Genomic DNA, 14,252 nt, shown 5'->3' on the forward strand with positions numbered 1-14,252 from the left:
TGGTGGCGATCAGTGTGGAGCTGGGGCTGCATCCTTGTCTGTATCCTCAGCTGGGGGAAGTATCTACTTCCATGCCCACTGTGCGGTTATTGGTGGGATTGTGTTTCTCATGGGCTCTGGGACAAAAGGCCTTGGTTTTTCATTGGCTGTTCCTTAGGTTCTTGCCACCTGGAGCTCATCACGGGACAGCTTGCCCTGTGGCAGCTGCTTTCCTTAGCGTGAGCCAGCAGGTGAGAGAGGGCTTCCAGGAGAGAAGCCATAGCCTTTCTGCAGCCCAACCTCAGAAGGGCCATCCCGTCGCTTGTACAGTGTTCTACTCCCAACAAGCGACAGATGGAAAACACATGCAGTAACTTCTTCTGTTACCATTTCTGTCATTGTCATGGTTGACTATTTTGCCTCAAAAATTGTGATTTCTCTTCTCGAAGCTCATTCTCTTTCTGCATTTGAGCAATAGTACGAGGGCCTGCCTCAGGTCCTCTTTCCATGTCAAGGGCTTAAGCTTATTATAATTAGTAATTTTAGTTCATAATAACGGATACTCGTAGAAAAGAGTATCCCAGGCAGTGACTGCAGGTGGCATTGGCATGCTCCCTCTCACTCCTGTCCAATCCCGGTCACATCACACATGTGCCTGTTTTGAAATCGAACATGACCAAGGCTCCCTTCGCTGACTCTCTGGCCTCCTTCCCATGCAGGACATGGCTGGAGGCTGAACTTAAATCTTTTCTGCCTCTGGGAATCTGCCTGTTGAGAGAGGGCACAAGAAAGGAAAGAAAAAGGAAACCACCCGTGAGGGCAAGGTCCATCCTTTAATGTCCAGGCACACAGTTTGGGGAGAAAAAGAAACTCTTTCAGAGACTCCAGATAAGAAAAAGATTGCAGTTGAAGGGGTTAATGTTAATCAAGGGGGCTGAACAGTTGTGGGACTTTTACTAGCCTATCAGGGTGGATAAGACGAGGGAAAGAAAACTGGACTTTCAATAAAGGGAGGCAGATTAAATTAATCATGACAGGAAAATGAGCAAGAAATGCTTTCACATTGTTATTTAATAAGAAAAATGTGTAATTAACTGATAAAAATAGTTTTTGCAAGAAGCAGGCAGTTAAATAGTTTATAAAGCCAGCCAGGCCCAATCCTCAGCATCCCTGACTGTTAGCAATCAGAATGCTTTTTATATGGTGTCTTTCTTTGGAAACGCACAAACCATCTCACCACAGACATTACCTCATTTGCTTCACAGCCTAATGAATGCTTTATGGCTGAGAAATGGTGGAGGAAGCGACTGAGACTGAAAAGATGAAGAAACTGAGGCACACAGGGAGACACAGACGCGGCGTTCCCGGCAGTACTCAGGTTTTCTCCTTCCTAACCTCCTGCCCTTTCATTGTGTTTTAGGCATTGGCTAATGAATTTAAATGAACCAATTGCTGGTGTCTGCCAAAAGCTGCATAGAGGAACCTGGGCTGTGTATTACGGCTGATATGATACTAGTCTTCCGAACGGAAGGTGGGGGTGGGAAGAGATCCTGGCATTTGCCATCTGGTAAGCCTGTCTTTAATCCTCAGTAAAGTAATGGAATGGAGATGAGGGAAAAAATGTGTAAGAATCAAGAGCATAATGCCACCATGAGCAAGCAGCTGTCTGGATTTTTAAAGAGCAAATTCCATGAGACAAATTTAATTGCATTTTTTAATAGAATTAAAAAAAAAGAGTCCACAACATTAGTGAGTGAAGGAAATGAAATGGATGCATCCAGAAATCTTACTTGAAAGATGAATTCAGCGGGGCTGGTTCTGAGCTGTCTCCTGTATTGAAACCCGGCTGGAAGGCCACGTGAGCAGCGGTGGGCGGCCGTGGAGTGACTGGGAGATGGTGGCCAGCGGCGTGCTTCTGGCAGGCTCTGAGATGGGCCGGCGCCTACAGAGCATCATTATTAATGACTTGCAGGAGGTGATGAGCAGAACATTAATAAACGTGCACATGTGGCCAAGTGGGAAATTGGCGGCGAAAACACCAGAGAGGCAGGCACGTAATACCCAGGTACTTGTTTTTCAGCCTTTGTGATCTGGCCTGTGAGGCTTGACTTTGCCTCCCCTGCTCTTTCTCTGCTGTCTTGGGCTTGAACTAGATTTTTGCATGGTGCCACAGGGGAAGTGGCAGAGGAGCTGCCCTTTAGAGCAGGCTCACAAATCCCCTTGCCAAACACTAGGATGCGTACAAGTTGCACCTCTAGCCTGATGTGCTGAGAAAGGAAGCCTGCAAAAATTAATATTGATATTAGTAGAGTAACGAAGCAGCTGCAGAGCTGGTTTGCAAACGTCTTGCCCTGTTTTGTGGCATGTTTACATCTGCAAAAGGGAGAAGCAGGAAGAGATGTAGGGATGCGGAGGCGTCTCCTCTGAATCGTCTTTGGGGGAGTCTGTCGGTCTGGCTCATCTTTGTCAGAGAAACCTGGATAATTTGACTCCTGAATACATCCAGGCATTGGGAAATTATGTGGCTGGCCCCAAATCCTAAAAAATGCCATACTGTTGAAGGGAAGGCTGAGCATTACATAGTTTTCACATTCAATCAACATTTAGTTCTCTACTTAAGAGAACATCCCTAATAACTCCCTTAGTTTGGCTGGTCGCTTTGTCACGACTGGGTCTTGGCATTGTTCTTATTGGAACTTATATTTATTTGAAAATTACTCTGCTGCCAAAGTAAAAAGAATAGCTCCAGGAGAATGCAAGCTCCTTGCTCTGCAATGTCAAGTACTGCGTGTTCTGAGATGGTAGATTATCTTCTGTATTTTATTTAATTTGAGAGCCTTTCGCCAAACCCTGTATCAACAAGGAGAAGTCTGTCATGGGGAAGGTGACACCGGCCAAACCTATGGCATTTGGAAATTGAACTGTGGCCAAGCAAGTGTTTAGAAAGAAGGATGAAAACACCACCTCCACCATGACACCAACAACAATAACAATAATGTGATTCCCAGCATTCACTGGTTGCTTCAGGCGTTATCTAAACTGTTTATACAACAACGCTATGGAGGTAAGTATTATTATCGTTCCTGTTTTACAAATCAAAAAATTTATCATAATTGAGACAAGAGCTTCCAGAGGGCAGTGTAAACATCAGGGAGTGAAGCCTGAGTCTCAAGCCTCTTGCTCTGGCGTTGTGCCCATCACTCAACCTTGAACCACGGTTACTTGGGTGGGAGATTTCATGCCTAGGATAATGGTTCTAGAGTCTGGGGCCTGACAGTGAAATGCTACTCTTTAGTTATTTGTTTAATATTTTTTTAGAGAAGTTGAGGTAGGCTTGAGGGATGTGCAGTGATGAAGGAATGGTGGTAGCATTCTGCCTGCTTTCTACGCTTACAAACAATTCATCTCTGGTCCCAGACTTGCATAATCTATCCAGGAAGGCAAAAGTTCTGAGTTGTCTGGATCTACTCTCCTGAGAATGTATGTCATTGACCCTCTGCTGCTACTTAAGCATGCATGCTCCCTTTGAGTCTCACTTCCCACCTCTGGGAGTCTATCACGGCATTTGTTCCAATGATACATTGCATGCAGCCTTAAAGGACTTCTGATGTATTCAAATTTCTCCATATTATTTCACTTCCAGTAATTTTGTTTTAGGTCTAAGTGTTAATTTAGCACTCTTTATAGGTTGATGCCCCAAGTCACTACCTTGCTGGCCCTGGCAGACCCACATCCACTAAGTCTTTGACTGGGATGGCAGAAAGTAGATATTATAGGATTGCACTGTGTGAACAAACAACTTCAGGTCAGAACAAAGAGTCTCTCAATGATGACAAAACGACTTTTGGCCTTAAAGCTGATATTGGATATTTTAGAAACCATGCCATGGGAAGGCAGAGATTTTTGTCCCCAGTTCCCAGTTACAGATTGTATTTTGCAATAATATCCCTATCCCACACATCTTCTAAAGTGTGACTTTATACTTTGCTATTTGAGAAGAATCTAATATCCTCCTTTGAATCTGGGTTGACCTTATGACTTGCTTAGACTCAATAGAATGAAGGAGAAGTGACACCATGTGACCTCCAAGATTAGGTTAGAGAAGATGGTAAAGCTCCCCATAGAGTCTCTCAAGACACTTTTTCTAGGAGAAGTCAATGTCACACAACTAGTCCAGCTGCCCTGAGACCAACAGGCAGGAGAGGCCAGGTGTAGTTGTTCTCATTAGCAACCACAATGGAGCCCAGCCTTCTAGCTATCCTTAAGGTACCAGACATGTGAGTGAAGCCATCTTGAAACTACATACCCTTATGCCAACTAAGTGCCACTCAATAACCTCAGTTGACTTCACTAGGAGCAGATGAATCATCCAACTGAGCCGTGCTTGATTCCTGACCTGACAATTCATGAAACACAATAAAATGGTCATTGTTTTAAGTCAGTAAGTTCTAGAGTTGTTTGTTACATAGGGCGGAGACTAGAACATCTCTTACCACTTGTATTTAATTCCATTCAAATCCTCTACATCATATAATATAAAAAAAAGACATTTTATCCTGTATTGGGAAATAAGCTGACTTTGGCTTGCATCATCATTGCCCCCTTATTAACATGTCCCTTAATAAAAAATTGTGTTTATTTCATCTATGATTTCCTATCTTGCTTTCTAGTCAGTAGAATTGGCTTGGTGTGGAACCAATATTTTTACATGATCTGTGAAAACACTCATGAAAATTCTTTATGCCCCATAGTATAGTCTATACAAATTAATCAGATTTTTTGAATGGCATAGATAAAAATACCAGGCTCAGAGCCATAAAGATTCAATTGCTAGGAAAACAGTTGGATTAGAGAATTATTTTCTGAGTTCAGGACTGTTTAGAGTTTCACCAAATTTGGAAGACCACTGAAGGACACCAGGCTTTGCAAATAAGGTTGCCAACTATGAGGGAGCCCATATGGAAATGACTCCCTCAGAATGTGGGGCATTTTAGTAGAACTATTTTTGTGAGTGGATTAGCATTCATTTTTCTAATGGGGAAATCTATGGGGGGATGAAAGTTCTTTTCTGACTGAGAAAAAGGCCTTTTTACCTACTCACTCTGTACCAAAGCTACCTTCTCCGAAGCTGGGATTAACATCACCTAAGAAGGGCTCTTAGGCAGAGTCCCAGTAGCTCTTAAGCAGCAGTCTCTTTCTTTCCTGTTCTTTGGGTCCCATGTCTTAGTCATTGTTTTTCCATTCTCTCTCCCTTTCTCCCCTCACCACACCTTTCCTTTTGCATCCATCCCCTTCTCCTGTGCATCCCCTAAATTTTCTTTTTCCTGTCAATTCCTCTTCCATCTCTTAAGTAGGGGAGACACCGGAAAGGGAGCTCATGTGTGCAAGGCAATTGTCCTGTGGGGTGCTGTGCTAGAAGCTTTATACATGTGATCAGGTTTTAGCTCCTGACAAGCCTTTGAGCTAAGTGGTATTATTCCTGTTTTTTCAGATGAGGAAACTGAGTCTCAGAGGAGTGGAGTACCTTGCTGAAGTTCACCCAGCACCTCCTGGAGCTGAGTACATTTCTAGAACTGTCTATTTAAAAAACCACTCTCTTTTCATTGGAGGTTTGGAGGAGAACTTCATTTATGGCACATAGTTATTTAAATGAACAGTTTAGCAAACTTTAGAGTGTTCTTCCACACTAAGGGTTTGATCATTTCAATAAATCCTTTGTTGTCTTTATAAAGTCTAGAGTTAAACAAACAACACAGAGCACAATATCCAGGTTTTGTCAAGTTTCTAGTGAACATAATGGGCAAATCTACAAGCTTTCTTTAACAAGGTTTATTTCCATCTGAGAGAGCTGGAGAGCTGTGTGTTACACTAATGATACAGTAGCTTAAGGAAACGAGTATCTATCACAAGCTTAAAAATGCGTTGTATAGGCTGAGTGTGGTGGCTCATGCCTATAATCCCAGCACTTTGGGAGGCCCAGGCAGGTGGATCACGAGGTCAGGAGTTCAAGACCAGCCTGGACAGCATGGTGAAACCCCATCTTTACTAAAAATACCAAATTAGCCAGGCACGGTGACAGATGCCTGTAATCACAGCTACTCAGGAGGCTGAAGCAGGATAATTGCTTGAAACTGGGGGATGGAGGTTACAGTGAGCAGAGATCGTGCCACTGCCTTCAGCCTGGGCAACAGAGTGAGACTCTGTCTCAAAAAAATATATATATATAGTATCAAAATGGCAGTACCCAGGGTATAATAAGTGTCCAGTAAATACATATATACATTACACACACACACACACACACACACATAGAGAGAGAGGGAGTGTGTGTTTCTCACTCTGTCACCCACAATGGAGTACAGTGGTGCGATCTTGGCTCACTGCAGCCTCAACCTTCCAGGTTCAAGCGATTCTCCCACCTCAGCCTCCCAAGTAGCAGAAACTGCAGGCACATGCCACCATGCTTGGCTAACTTTTGTGTTTCTAGTAGAGATGAGGTTTTGCCATGTTGACCAGGCTGGTCTCGAACTCCTGACCTCAAGCGATCCACCCACCTCAGCCTCCCAAAGTGCTGGGATTGCAGGCGTGAGCCACCACACCCGACCCAATAAATATTTATTGAAGAAATAAATGATTATTATTACAATTTTTACTTTTTTGTTTTTGGGTGGGGCATAGCTGATGTTTTAGTTTCTACTGAATTTTGTGACTATACACCCCACTGTGAGTGTGTAGTGGGGTGGGGTGGAAGCATGGAGGGCAGCGGTGGCTGTGGTTGCCTGGAGACTTGTAAAAGGCCAGACCTCCACATGATCAAACCGTGGTATCATTCTGGACCTCGATTTTCTTATTTGAAAAGTAAAAGTTGGAGTGAGATGATCTGGATCCCTCTGGTTCTGTATGTGACCATCGAAAGTCTTACACGGAGAAAGAGTTATATTATTCAATGTGGAATCTGAGAAACTGGTAGCAAGAATGCCGAATACAATCATACAGTAGGATTTTTAATCCAAACATTATTTATCCAGCACTAATCAAAAATGCAATGAAAGGATTTTAAAAAATAAAGAGCAAACTGAGAAACTGCCAGACTATAAAACAAGCGCTTTTCCTCTCTAGCTCTTAATGGACTCATTCTACCATCTGGGGGATTTACAGGTGTTAAAATTGCCCCTGAAAGGAGACTTTTTATTTCCTGGGGTGATGGAAATATATTGATAATTACAGGGGAAAATGAGGTTTTTAAATAAAACAATTAAAAGGGCTTAGTGTTTAAATGAAGGAGAGTGTAATTTTCCTTTATTTTATCTATTGTTAAATTGATGTTACAAGCTATTATAAGAGTTTAGTGAAGACTGATTTTCAAATATAATCCATACTTATGTGGATAGTCAAAGAGGAGGTGGAAAAAGCTCAGTTTCCACGTGTGCGTGCAGACGCACACACACATACACACACACCCCTCAGGGGTTTGCTAATTTAAAAATTATGAATACTCAAATGGTGACCAAGGAGTGGCAGAATATGGAATTAGGGGCATATGGGGAACTAAAGGAGCAATCTCTTTTTCCTGTGAAGAGGCTATTCTTGATTTACTGAGAATGCTGTACAATATTTATTCTTTTTTTTTTTAAATTTGTAAGTGCATGACTTAATTTGCAAGCACCAATATGTGATATCTGAGCAGATTTGAGACTATTGTCAGAATTGTCAGAGGCATCCTGGCCGGTCACATGCCTCTTGATGCACCATTCTTTTCCCAGCTCTGTGCCCAGGAGCATCACATTTCAAACTGAAATCGTCCAGGGTGGTAGTACTGACATCGTGGAAATCAGCAAATGATATAAACCAGGGGTCTGGTTGTGATTTAACTATAATTGTTAGTATATATTTATCAACACATCACTGATCACAGTGAAATAAAACTTACAATAAAATTAATGGGACATATTACATTTGTTATTGTTTGCGATGATAATTAAACCTAAATGATTCATACCCACTTGTATGCAGAACCAGCTTCACTGCCCTTTACTGAGCCGCTCCTATGACCTTGTACCTGTTATAGATTGTCTCTAGTCCTTGTAAGTGTCCTGTGAGGCCAGCGTTATTGTCTACATTTGATAGGTAAAGAAACGGAGACTGAGTCAAAAAATTGGCCTGTGGCCACACAGTTAGCTAATTGTTCAATCAGAACTAGAACCCAACACTCCCCACCTGCATTCCCCAACACTCCCCACCTGAGTTAACACAGTGTTGCTGAGATCAGCTCGTGAGGTTGCAGGGAGGGTAGGATGCTGAGCCAAATTAAAAACCATCAATGCCTGTTGCAAGACTCAAGGATCTCAAAGTTCGGAGGCTAAGCTTCACCTCATTTCTGCAGCAAGCCCTGCCTGTGAAGAGTGTCAGATGAGATGCCAGCATCCTAGAAGGCCTAGATTCGCAGCTACAGTAGTGGTGAGTGCTTGTGAGTTTCCACAGCGTTGAGAAATAGTTCTGCTGGCTTAGCTCCGGAGAAAGGTTTTCTTGCTGCCTTTGCCTTGATGTCTTTTTCAGAGGGGTTTTCTTGCAGACACCCAGTGACTGGTGTTTCTTCTCCTTGAACTCTCTCTCTCTCTCTTCCTCTTACTTTCCTTATTTGGCCATCTGTGCAGCCCATATCTCAGTCTACCTGTTCAGTCCCTGCTTGCCCTCCCACTCTCTTACCTAACTCCATCTTTGTACCCAGTGGCATCTCAGCAGAACACTCCCTCCTCCCGTGTTCTCAACAGTCCCAGGGTTTTCCAGGGTAACAGGATAGAGAACATTATCTTATTCTAATAATTGACAACAGAGTTTCTTTAAGGGAGAGGAGTCTTTGGTTTCAAGAGATGCCTCTTGGGGAGAGGAGCCTGGACTGGCCCCCAGGCCCCCAGGGCACAGGCGGCTGCTGGGCATGATAAGTGGATGAATGGAATCTAGAAGTGAAGAGAGAAAGTGGAGGGAGAGAGCAGAAACCTGCCTGGGATGGTTCAGTAAAGTTTATAAAACTGCGCAAGAGTTCAGTGAAGGATTTTTACATTTGATTGCAGAAAACTTAGAAAGTGCCAGATTCTTTTGATACGTGTGGGACAGAGGTAGCTGGTTCAGAAATTGGAGGTAAAAACCTTGAGAAGAGGACCCTTGGAATTAGCAGCAATCTGGAGGAGAGCTTTGGGTTTCCAAAGGCCACAGAATGGGTGGGAAGTGGGTTCTGGTCAATTGTCTTCATACCTACAAAGAGCTGGGAGCCTCTGGCTGGCATCTGTGTTACCCTCAACAGCTACAGCTTCTCCAAATGAACCCAGCCTGCACTGGTCTTGACTGGCTCAAACCCTGGCTTGCGCCCTCTCCCCAGATGTCTCCTTGGGCCATGTGTAGGCGTAGAAGAACCAGCTGATAGTATGGGGATGCTGGTTTGGAAAGATGGAGCACCAGACAGTGGAAGAGAGACAGGGCCTAAGAAAAGGGGGAATCAGTAAAGTAAGCAGAAGCCCCATTTCATAGCCCTCCCTCTGCCATATGAAAGAAAGCAAAACCAATGCATATCCCAAGCCACAACTGACCTCCCCGCAAAAAGCCGTAGAAAACCCACTTTCCAGTGTTAAGCTGAAGGGAGAACAGGCAATGGCAGCAAAGTGTGGGCGACTTCGTTGCACATGGCACAAACAGTGAGCTAAGATGGAGTGTTAGACCAAGACGGCAGAAGGTGGCCACAGGGATATTTCATGCCTTTTTCAGTGTTCACAGGTGTACACTAGTGAGAACTGGTGTCTTAAATTCTGTCCCTGAGTGTGAAGTTGAAACAGCAGGCCCATTAAAAAAGGCCTTTAAGAGTGCTGTGGAGAGTTGATAAAGGTGTGAGAATCCTGCTGTGACTGACATCACAAAGAGAGAACTTGAGATCCCCTTTCAAGTCATGGCTGAGAATTTTGAACTGGAGTAGCTGGTTTTAAGCACTGACGTTATGAATGCTTGGGATGTGAGTAAAACACCTCAAATTCTTCAACCAACTGATTGTGAATAGAGGAATAATCCCATTTTTTAACGGCTTGCCTTAGTCACTGAAGGTGATTTCCTAAACCCCAGAAAATTGTTACAAACTGTCAGACTGTGAGTGCCACAGCCCTTAGTCAGTAAAATACCCCCACATGGTAAGAGAACATTCCAATCTCTCCAAAATGGGAATAAAGGCATTCAACAAAATTACTCAGACTTTAAAAACACAATACCATTTCTCACTTTGCGTTAATGTAGTAACAAATTCTAACAGAGGCAATTCTCAAATATGCAATTGTATAAACTTGCCACCTGAATGGAAAGATTGGAATTTAGGCAGCTGACCCCTGGAGAAGTGTTTCTGATCAAATCCAAGAGAGGGCTGTTTGCCTGTCATGTCCCAGTCAGTACCACCCTGCCCAGCATCTATGTTTGCTCAGGGCATACATATACAGCAAGATCTGAATCAATGAAAACATATCCCATGTCTTTACAGAGTGACCCAGAAAGAACAGTGTTGACACTGACCGAGAATACAATTCAGAGAAATTCAAGGAGATTTACTGGGCTGCCATTTACTAGCTGTAAAATCAAGGTTGTGATAGTCTCTACCTCATAGAATTGTTGGGAGAATCAAATATGATCACTGTCATAAAACTTTAGGCTAGAGCCTGGCACTCAGCAAGTATACGGTATGCATGTAGGAAATGGTACTAGAACTTTTGTTAATACGTGACGGAAAGTTTCCATGGTGTGGAAAATTTTTAACTGAATTGAACACAGTCCTTTAAGAATCTCACTGAAAAGGGAGTAGAAGACAGGTCAGTGGATAATTATGATATACAGCCCATAGTAAATGCAATGTATAATAATAGGAGTAAATATTGGGCATTGCTTTAGGAGACGTGTCAGTGCTCCGAGATGGGGAATCATTAAGAGTGAAAGGGCTATCTACTTGCATGAAGCCTGTGAATGTGAAAGACTAGGTCCTAGCAAGGCCAGGCTTGCCATTCTGCTGTCTTAATGATGGATGGGGATTCGTGAGCAATTGAATTGAGCCACTGCCATTACTATTGATTGTTGGGATAGACTTTTCCAGCAGAGCCAGTAGGCCACAGTCTGGGTCGGTGGCCAGACTGACATAGGTTTATGACCTTTCGTAGGTTTCTCATGTATCTCACCACACACCCATCTGCCCGGCGCCTAGGATCAAGCTGGCAGTAAAGGACTTGAGAAAATGAGGCTTGAATTAAGTGACCTCAGATCTAAACCAAATGTGTCTGGAGCCTCTTCCTTCTTTTGAGAAGGAATTTTTGTTGTTGTTGTTACTAGAGCTTTGGAAGCAGTTTAATTAAGGGTGTAGATGTGGAAATGAGATGCATATAGGGTTCAATAGTAGCTCCTATTGCTTTGCTCTTTGACCCTGAGAAAGTTCCTTATCCACTCTGAACCTCAGTTTGTTATCTACCAAACAGGGAAAATGAGACCTACCTTATTAGGATTTGGGATTTTGTTGTTCATAACATTTTTTTAAGATATAATTTACGTGCCATAACATTTACCCTATCAAAGGGATTTCAGTGATTTTTTTAAGTATATTTACAGAGTCATGCAACCATTGCCACTATCTAATTCCAGAATATTTTCGTCGCCCCTGAAAGGAACCCATACCCATGAATATTCCATTCCTCCTTTCCTCTATCTCTCCTAGCAACCACTTATTTCAGTTTCTATGGATTTGTCTATGATAGACATTTCATGTAAAAGAAACTATACAGTATGTGGTCTTTTGTGACTGGCTTCTTTTACTTAACATAATGTTTTTAAGATTCACCCAATCAGCTTTTGCATGTATCATTACTTCATTCCTTTTTATTGCTGAATAATATTTCATTGTACAAATATACCATATTTTGTTTATCTATTCATCAGTGGATGGAACATTTGGGTTCTTTTTGGGTAATTATGGATAATGCTGCCATAAACATTTGTATACAGCTTTTATATTGAATATATGTCTTTATATCTCTTGAGTATATGCCTAAAAGGAGAATTGCTGGGACTTACAGTAACTCTATGTTTAGCTTTTTGAAGACCTATCTAATTATTTTCCAAAGCAGGTTCACCATTTACAATCCCACCAACAATAAATAAGAGTTCCAATTTCTTCACATCCTTGACAACGTTTGTTGTTTTCTGTCCTTTTGATTTTAGCCATGTTGGTGTGAAGTGGTATCACGTTATGGTTTTTATTTGCATTTCTCTAACAACCAATGATATTGAAGATCTTTCACATGCTTATTGACCCTTTGCATATTTTTTTGAAGAATGTGTATTAAAATTATTTGCTGATTTTTAATTGGGTTATTTGTTTATTGTTGAGTTGTAAGAATTATTTATATTCTGGATACAATTTCCTTATCAAATATATGTTTTACAAATATTTATTACTATTTTTATGGGTTCTCCTCACTTTCTTAATGGTGTCCTCTCTTGCACAAAATTTTAAAATTTTCGTGACTTTCAATTTCTCTATTTTTTTTCTTTTGTAGCTTGTACTTTTTGTGCCCTGTATAAGAAACCATTGCTTTAACAAGATTATAAAAATTCAGTCCCATGTTTTGTTCTAAGAGTTTTATAGTTTGGCTCTTAATTGAGGTCTATAATCCATTTTGAGCTTTTGTGTATGGTGTGAGGAAGGGGTCTACCTTTATTATTTTGTATGTATATGGATATGTTCTTGTCCTGGCATCATTTGTCAGAAAGACTATTCTTTCCCTATTTAGTTATCTTGGTATTCTTCATTAGGTTTGTAGCAATACATGGACATGATCTATGTAAATTTCCTAGTATATGATAAGTTTCAATACATGGTAGCTATAATTTTATTACAGTCAGCTTAAGATTTATGTAAGGTTTTCAAATAATAATAGTAATAGCAGGAGCTAACATTTTATTGAGCACTGCCTATGTACCTAGTACTTCACTTCAACAAACTCAATCATGAGATCAGTACTATTTTAATTTCTTTTATTTAGATGAGGAGATTTGAACTTAGAGTGGCCAAAGAACTTGTTCAAAGTTACACAAGTAACAAGCCACATAGTGGATAATTTAATTCAGACAGTCCTTGGTTATGGTTGTGATAGAAATGAATCTCATGAGATATGAGTAAGAGGCTTATTAGAATAAAAGAAACAGAATGACCTGACTACTGCTAACAAGCAGTAGAAGGTGGCTAATAGAACTAGATCATGTGGGTTTGAATCTTGGCTCAGCCACTTACAAGCTGTATGACCTTGGACAGTTCAATTTCTTCAGTATGTAATGGGTATATTTGGACTTCTTTATGCATGGGCTTGCTGTGAAGCATCGATGAGTTAACATGGTAAAGCACTTAGAACAGTACCTGGTACATAGAAAGTGCTTAAAAATTGTCAGCTGTGATACTGGTGGAGAGCTCTAAATCTGAGCCCAAGCTTGCATTCCAGAATTTTTCCTACTCTCAGGGCTGGCTCCGTGGGTGTACAACCTACACAGTTGCATAGCACTCTGTTCTCAGAAGGGTCTTGGATTTGATTTAATGTTTTGTTAACATCTTGAACTTCTTAATTATTTTTGAACAAGGGGGTATTTTCATTTTGCATTGGGGCCCACAAATTACGCAGCCAGTCCTGGGCAGGGCATGGGGCTGGCGGGAAGAATTCCCTTCTCCTAGTGATGCCAGCACAGCCCACGCAGGGGGTCTCTTCACACACACTGAAGAACCTCTGTGGCTGCCCTGAGCTCCAGTGGATCTCAACATGTAAGATAGTACTCTTCAGCTTAAGTGTCACATCATCGAAGCCCACGCACATCCACTTGACATTCCTGATTTATTACCTAAAAGTAAATGCAATGCGTCGTGGGCCCGGAATCCTGCCCCTATTATTGGACTGAAAACCTCCATTGACTTCTGCTGGCAGCCGCCACCACTAATTGACAGAGTTTGGCCCCGCGGGTTTTATATAGAACATTTTTCTTTATTTCTTGTTTTCATGGTTGTGTGTTGTGGGCTGGGGATTATTTTTATGTTTTTCCACTTCCTGATTAGTTTTAGGACTTGTTTATTTGGAGACTGCTTTAATAAATTTGCACAGCAGGGTGAGTTAGTAACAGGGTTGGTATATTTAACCAGGAACCGCCTTCATTTCAGTTTGGTGTTTGGTGTTTAAACTTCAGGGCATAGACACCTCGTCTCAGTACCAAACTTCTGC

General features: G+C 41.8%; 1 long non-coding RNA gene across 2 annotated transcripts in view; it reads left to right on the forward strand.

Moving 5' to 3' along the window:
• Positions 1-14,252, forward strand: part of LOC141580409 (uncharacterized) — a 112,886-nt gene that overhangs the window by 12,432 nt on the left and 86,202 nt on the right. For both annotated transcript variants that reach the window (XR_012512618.1, XR_012512617.1), the window contains one exon: positions 1,245-3,043. This is a non-coding gene — a long non-coding RNA (uncharacterized LOC141580409). The remainder of the gene's footprint in view (positions 1-1,244; positions 3,044-14,252) is intronic.

The sequence above is a fragment of the Saimiri boliviensis genome, chromosome 11 (assembly GCF_048565385.1).
Source record: "Saimiri boliviensis isolate mSaiBol1 chromosome 11, mSaiBol1.pri, whole genome shotgun sequence".
NCBI classification, from domain to species: Eukaryota; Metazoa; Chordata; class Mammalia; order Primates; family Cebidae; genus Saimiri; species Saimiri boliviensis.